Source organism: Scophthalmus maximus, chromosome 4 (assembly GCF_022379125.1).
Source record: "Scophthalmus maximus strain ysfricsl-2021 chromosome 4, ASM2237912v1, whole genome shotgun sequence".
NCBI lineage: Eukaryota > Metazoa > Chordata > Actinopteri > Pleuronectiformes > Scophthalmidae > Scophthalmus > Scophthalmus maximus.
In genome coordinates this window covers 28,889,774-28,897,911 of record NC_061518.1, presented here as the reverse complement: position 1 = coordinate 28,897,911, position 8,138 = coordinate 28,889,774, and the positions used below count along the sequence as shown (strand labels likewise).

The 8,138-nt window shown below is 42.0% G+C and overlaps 1 long non-coding RNA gene across 1 annotated transcript; it reads left to right on the top strand.

The window, feature by feature from the left end:
• LOC118302488 lies at positions 1-3,762 on the top strand. The gene is made up of 3 exons (XR_004790569.1): positions 1-97; positions 3,248-3,307; positions 3,420-3,762. It is a non-coding gene; the product is annotated as an uncharacterized LOC118302488 (long non-coding RNA).
• The last annotated feature ends 4,376 nt before the right edge of the window (positions 3,763-8,138 follow it).

Below are 8,138 nucleotides of genomic sequence, written 5' to 3'. Positions count from 1 at the left end.
TGGCAACTTGATATAAGACTAAGTTATAACCTCAGCTTCATTTGTGCCGGAAACCAGAGTTCATCCACTGGGCTTTAATTTAACCTGGTCTGTAAAGGTGAGGTATGTCATTAACTTTTTCTTCCTACAGTAATTTTTTTAAATGATCACGATAATAATGATTTAGTATGTTCAATTGTGACCATTCTCAGCTGATATGTAAAACTTTTTTTTCACATCCAGACTTTCATTTGAAAATCTGTGGTTTTACTGCAATCCAACATTAGCTGGTCTCTTTATAATATTCAAAGAAAAACTTTTGTTCCCTTAAAGGCTGTCAGAGTCTGTCTGTGTTCGTTTTTGTTCTGAGCTTTTACCCACACCGTGCTGTCCTTATGAACAAAGAGCTGACTCAGGTGTGTGTAACTTGTGCTTGGAAACTCTCAAATAGTTAGTAAGAAGACCTTGATCTTAAATAATTTCATCACAAGTACTAATCCCTAAAAAACTGGTCCAGAGCCGAAACGGTCAAAATTACTGAGCGCAGCCATTCTGCCCAGAGAATGGTAAATGGACTGTATTCATGTAGGGTTTTTTTCTTGTCTTATTGATAGTGATTAAATCGATGAAAAAATGAACTAATTCATCGCACAATTTGCTGTGATTAATCACATATCGCTTTTTTTCCCCTAAAGACTGAAGTTTGTAATAATGGGTATTTAAATGTAACATAAGGGTATCCGGCAATATATTGGTCGCTTTTCTTTTTGACATCCATCGTGAAAGTGACGATGGGTTAGGGTTAGAGTTAGGGACAATTCCTGTTTTGCGCGTGTGACACATATTTCCCCCATGTCACTTCTCGCGTGTGTTTTCGTGACAAAACGTACTTTAAACTCCGTAAACTCCTTCCTTGTCTGCATCCATCTTACCCAGGATGGCTAATGGCTAACGGTTCTGCGGCACACGTCGTCGGCCCCCACAGGAAGTCAACCAAATGGGTCAATCACATAAAATTTTTTTGAACGCGTTAAATATTGCACAATTAACACAAAGATTAACGGGTTAATGTTGACAGCACTGCTTATTGACTATTCAAAGCGCTTTACAGTACAAGTTACATTCACCTATTCACAAAGCATTATTATTTATGCTTTTTTTTTTTAAATGACACGGGATTCATACACTGCCAGCACAGGCTATTCAGGGTTAAGGTGTCTTGCCCAAGGACACTTCGGCACACAGACCGGAGAAGCCAGGGATCGAAACATCGACATTGTGGTTAGCGGAGGACCCGCTCTACCTCCTGAGACATAGCCACCCATAAGAAGTCCATTCTGTTTTCATAATAAAGCAGAGCTTTAGACTTGTCTTGTTATTTATGATGCCTAGGGAATATTCTATTGATGTATAGATATACAATGTACTAATTCCTATGGCCATTTTGGTGGACTGCCCTTCATTTTAGGTGTTTGAAGGTCAAATGTTCAAATGAAAAGTAAAAAAAAGGAGTTTATCAATGAAGTCTGGTTTAGAACAGCCCCGCTCACGCTTGTTTAAAAGCCACCAGTGTTTGTCTGCCACTACACTGTCCAGCTCTGGTATTTACATGCAGTTGCCTCTTTATGCTGCCCTTTCAACACACCAAGACACCAAGACACTGTGCCATTGCTGCACCCCTCCCCACTCGCCTGCAGCATAGTACAGTAGAGGGGCAACAGAAGGAGATGTGAGGCGATAGCCCCCTTTTTCAGGGGAGAAAAAGACCCCAATTGTGTTTGAGTGCCCTCCTCTCCCATGCCTCGCCTCGTCTCGCATGCCTCTGGAAGTGCAAAGAAAGGGGAGAAAGAGATTTCGGAGAAAAGGAGAGGGAAGGAGGGAAGGCTGGTTCGCTGTGCAGCTGCTCCTGTGGAGGCCTTAGGATTACATCAGAGTGGCCGTGAAGAAAGGAGCGAGAGGGGAGAGAAAGAGAGAGGGGAGAGGGGGCACCCACAGAAGGGTGTGAGGCACACTCCACAAATCAGACCTGGTTTCTTTTTTTCCATGCTCTCTCTCAATCCTGCTTCCTCTCTCTCTGTATCTCTCCATCAAGGGTTGTAGTGGAGCAGCCCTCCACAGAGCTGGGATTGTCATCAGAAGTAACAAGTTACTTTTCCTTCTGTTCTACTTTTTCTTCTCCAAGTTGACCTTTTATTTACATTTTTTTTAATAATAATACACAGATTTTCTAATTCTCTAGCCATCTGTTGTTTTTGCATTGCATAGGACAGGTCACCAAAACTTATGTGAACCATTTATTAAGAAGCATCTTGTTTCTGTGATTGCAGAAGACTGTCCATTAGGTTCTCGTTCTCCTCGGTACACCTTCACACTTTAATTATTTAGATTCAGACTGTGTCCAGGCTGACTCCAGGGCTTTGTTCCCTCTTACATGGTGAGGGATGTGAAGACTTTCTACAACAAGGGAGATTTGGCAGCACATTAATACTGAATCCAGAGAGCTTGATGCTGATCATGTCCCATCCTCAGCACTAACTTAACTGACAACCCTAGAAAATTGCGCTTTAAAAATATTTTTTTCTCGTCCTTCAGACTGCATTTTCCCACTCAGATTTATAAGATTAGTATTTGACACAGCTCGCCCATTTAAAGGGGCAGTTAGCAATTTAGGAGAAAGCTTGTTTCTCTCTTTACTGTTGTTGTGATTTTACCGCTCTAGACCGGGCCATGACCCTCCGATATGGGAGTCTGACGCACTAACCACGAGGCAAAAAATGCGGATTATTAAATATTAGGTCACTCCCATCTAAATGTTTTCTCGTGAGGGATCTGATAACTGATCATTGCATTGATTTATTCTATATGACTGACACCTGGCTACAGTTAGAAGAATATGTTAGTTTAAATGAATCAACACCTCCCACTTACAGTAATACACAATATCCGGACCACAGTTCGAGGAGGAGTAGCAGCAATTTTCGGATCAGACTTATTGCTCAACCCTCGACCTAAACATAATTTTAACTCATTTGAAAGCTTGACTCTTAGCTTCTTACACCCAAACTGCAAATGTCAAAAAACTGTTATTCTAGTTGTTGTACGGTAAAACTACCACCAGGCCCTTACTCTGAATCTGAATTCTCATACTTTTTATCTGAGTTGGTGCTTAGCACAGATAGTCAATATAGTTTCAGAAGACTTGGTTTTGGCTACAAACAAATACAATTAATTTTACCTTTACCTTTATGGTTTGTCTCCTTCACCACAGCTTCCAACACTGCACCAGAGAGGGCCGACAGCAAAACACGTTGTCAGTTGAATAACTGGAGTATGTTTTCCTACTTTTGTATTCAGACACTTTTAAAAAGTTCCTGAGACTTGCCCATTAGACCAATGTGATCAATATTGGGATTTAACTCTACCATTTTTATATGTTGTAGGCTGAACCATGTTTTCTGGGAGTCTGGTGGTGGTACTGCTTGTCCTCCTCCTGTGTCGCCGCGTCCTGTGGCACGGACTAATCATCGTCATTGGCCAGAAATGGTTCTCGAGGTCAGCGAGGACGGGTGGAGTTGCCAACCGGAGGCTGAGATGTGAAAAAATTAAGAACTAATATGAGCCTTCTGTATTTCATCTGTTGTTGAAAACACCAGGGAGCCCTGCAGACTTTAGAAAAGAATCACAAACATCTCTGTAAGGATGATTCGTTTACCAACGGCGATGTCAACATGAGTTTGTTGATACTGTATTCTTAAACCTTCTAATAAACACAGAAATGTTGAACATTGTCTGTCATTAATATACTTTAACCCTCCATTTATTTTAACTGCCTCATCTGAGACATAACAGAATGCTGCTTTGTGAGTATGTGAATAAACAGGCTGTTTTTTGTAACAATGTGTTGGGCAAATTTGGTTATTAGCAATAATTTATAATTATCTTTGATGTACAACTGCTCTTTAAAATATAACAGCATTTATTAACCTGAGCAATATCAATGTTCAATTAATACCACTTCTCTTAATAAGTGTCTATCATACACTAAACAACAAATCATATATCATATGGAAGTCATATGAGAAGACATACCCCGTTGATGTGCGTTTGTGTGTGTAAAGGGGAGGAGGAACAAGATGGCACTGTATTGTGTGTGTCTCCTCACACAAAGAGAGAGAGGAGTTTGAGTTCAGCTGTGTGCAGTCACTTCTAGCTGTAGTTATGTGACTAGTCTATGGTTACTACCTTTAAGCGACAACGCCACTACCTTTGTGATAAAGTCGGAGACACTCAACAATAAATACAGGTCCCTACAGTGAGGTGGTGAATATGATACCAAGCAGCAAGGACAATGGAATTGTTTTAAAAGCAAGGACATTTAATAGAATAAGGATTACGAAAAACTTGTTAAAACAGTCAGGATCAAAATTAACCATTGTTTAAAACGACTGATTAAATGTCATTCCAAATTAACACCTCGGCTTTAAAGCCACACTACCAATAGAAGAGATGCATCTCAATTAAAAGCAAAGGGGGAAACCAATTCGGGACAGCACGGGTCAGGGGATCAATTATTTTAAAACCAATTGATAAAATAACCACTTGCACCGTGCAAATTACCTTCTCGCAAACTCCCGAATGCTTCCTCCACCAATCTGCCACACCAGGTTAATACAGGTGAGGAAGCAGCACATCTGCAACTGGTAGGAATTCGAGCTTGCTAACACACACACACACACACACCTCTTCTAATATCTGTGTTGCCTCCAAAGGTACGTAAAACAATAAAGATTCCTCACATACCAGTGGCTGGGTAGTTGAATTGAATTGTCAGTGTGTGTGTCTGTTTTAAATAAAGTTAAAACGTCACAGATATAAAACATTTAAATATATAAACAGTGTGTGGTGCAGCTCATTGCTGTTAAAATTAGATTATTTGTCGCAGCGGACGAATGCTTGACTTAACAAGCTGTTACTTCCTCAGAGAAGACCTGCCTGACCAGGGTGATATCTGTACCTGGAAGCAGTGAGCGACTGCTGTTGCATCCATTTTATTGGTCTTGGTGATGTCACTGGACCCCTCGCTGGGCCGCGTGTATCTTGTCCAATTAGAGGTGAGCATTTACCTGCTTTCGAGATCATGTCCCTAGGTTGGGAGATGCAGCTCGCTGTAAACTTCCTTTCTTTAAAACCCCTGTGTGTAAGAGAGAGGGTCACCAACTGGAACAACCGCCTACATGTAGATTCACACTGAGTGACTGTTATATCTGAGGAGAGGGTTCCTGAGAGAGAGAACAGCATGAGTGTCAACAGACAGACTAAAACCTCCCAAGACTTCCAACCCTCCTGTTACAGCTTTGTGGGTATTTCCCAACTAATTAAAATGGGTCGTCATCTAATTTAGATCTGTTCTCCACATTACTCTTTGCTGTCTGTGGTAAAAATCAGGCCTTTGGTAGTCTAGTTCGGGGTCTGTTAGAGACCACATCCTCTTTACCTTACAGCTAATACCTGAAAAATCATAGCAAGGGATAGAAATTTGTAGTCTCTTATTTTTTCCTTTTTTGTTACTTTTGGTTTCACCTCCTTGGGCCTGTACTATGATGTAGGTTCAACATATCCAATATATTATTTCCTTATTTTGACCGTCCTGGTTAACCTGTACAGTGAGTGCGCGCGCGCGCTCACCACACACACCTCTTCTAATGTCTGTGTTGCCTCAAAAGGTCCGTAAAACAGTAAAGATTCCTCACATACCAGTGGCTGGATAGTTGAATTGTCAGTGTGTGTGTGTGTGCGTGTGTGTGTCTGCACTTCTGGCAAACTAGTAGCAGATATGTTGTCTTGGACAGCAATAGGCCAAATTAGTGAATCATTTTGAATAGAAACTGGTGAAGACTGCGAATGTAAGAATCACAGTCATCAGTTGAACAACAGGGACCTTCTGAGAACCATCTCTCAATGTCATTTGCCTGAGTTTTGTTAGTCTTGAGTAAGAGTAGCAGTTACTGTCACCCAGGAAGCCGAGCTGTTTAGGAGATCTATAAAACGAATGTTCCTGAATGGGACCACCTAGAAAGTCAAGACCCCCGTATGCCTTCTTTAAACTTGCAATGGCCAGCTAACACAGAGAGGTTGTGGAACGACATAAAATGCTAACACGTGTCCCTGTGAGAGGGCTCTGCACGGTTAGAGCTGCCAGCTTGCCTTTCATTTGAGAACAGGCGGTGGACACCCTCTTATCTTTATATATTCTTTGTAGGTCCGAATGGCCCCATTTACAGTTCATGGAGTGGCACAGTTCATTCACTGTCTCAGTCCCTCAAAACCCCAAAAAGTGTTGGGAGAACAACCAAATGTTGCTTTACTTGTCATGCCAAACACAGATTCATCCGAAACATATGAACAAAATCAACCAGGACTAGAGCTATCCAAACATTTCTCAAATGAATCACATGGTAACATTTTGCGCCTTGGCTCAAGCACCGTTCCCGTTTGTCTCCCGTTGCTGTCAATAGATTAGCTTTATATGCCGTTCACATACGATTAACGCAGCAGGAGATTGTCGGAAAGCAAAGTTTTTGTTCACAGTCATCAACATTCCTGTTGTGCCTGGAGTCCAGTAGGTCGAAGAGCTGGGGCCTACGTGTAACTTCAAAAGCCTAACAAAGGAAAGAGCGCCAAAAAAGAGACTCTGAGTCTCGCAGCGACAAATAGTCTAACTACAGGTAGAATAGGACCAGGCCATTCCCGCTGGACTAGTCAAACTCCTCTCCTCGCCTTGTGTTAAAGTGATGCCCGCAGACTGACAGACCTGAACCACAGTCCATTACTCGAGTCGAGCGCCGTCCATCCGAACCAGAAGGACCAACTTGCCATCAGCCGCTAACTGAGCGCCATGGCCTGCTGCAACGCCGCACCTCGAGGACGGACTGCACATGCCTGTCACAGTGCCCACTGGCTTGCTGTGCATTCTCCAGAGAATCTCCTGCTGTACACTCACATGGGCTCTTTGCGTTCTTACATACAGCCCCTCCATTTAAAGTTCAGGACAAAATCCTGAGTTCAGTGCATGTTTGAAAGCTGCTATAGACAGTAGGACACTGACACAAATGTTTTTGTTTATTATAGTGACAAATCACAACGTACATCATCTCAAGTCTCTTTACATTGTGAGGTCGAGACCTGACTGTATTACAGAGAAAACCCAACAGTTCCTACAATGAGCAGCTCTGTGGAGGAGAAAACCCTCTTAAGTGGAAGAAAACTCGAACAGAACCTGAACCATCAGCTGAGACCGGTTGGTGAGAGGAGAGAGCGAGAGAGAACAGTTGTATATCAGAATGGTAAAGACAATGCTGCACTGTAGGCATCCTGGGATAGGATCAGTTCAGTGGTCAAAAAAGGAGGATGTGGTAGAAGTTTAAAGCAGTGGTTTTGTGAATGTGTGAGGGAATGTTTCTTCTTCTGAGTAGTGACTCAATCCTGACACCAGATGTTGATTTTTTTTTTCCAACAGAAAGATCTTACCCAAAGAGATGGATCGATGAACAAAATGTACAAGGGCGGACCAGACGGTTGCTTCCAAGAGAAGTGATCAGAATGCATGGTGTATCAGCTGCCGTTGCATTGCCTGTTTAAGAGCTTGGTTGCTTCTAGAAAAAAATATTTGGATCTATTTTTTGTGAATAGTTCAAATGAGGAGGCAGTCTAGCATTTCATGGGTTTTGAAGTTTTTAGTTTCTAGTGCTCTTTTTTTTTTTACGATCAACAGCTGAAAATTGGAATCTCCTCCATGTTTACTGTTGTTGAAAATTGATCTGATTTATTCAGTGTAATCGTTGCCTGGTGGACTTGAGTTGAACATCTTGTTGTAGCCGTAGGTTGTTCATACAGTAGCAGTATAATTTGCCTTAGGAATAAATGTTCCTGATACTTTCAGTCTTCCATCCTGGCTGACATCAGATAGGAGCTGCGGACCACTTGCTGCAAAAAGTGAATGGAGTCCAGCAGATTTTAGTTTTGCTGTTTTCCGAAGAGCCTGTGGGCCTTGATCGTATGTCCCAGTTGGGGGGAAGTTGATGCATCAGTTGGAGGCTGAGAGTCAGGTGCAATTAACTAATGTTTGCTGACTGTATTTAATCTCCTCGCTGCAGTGAGAC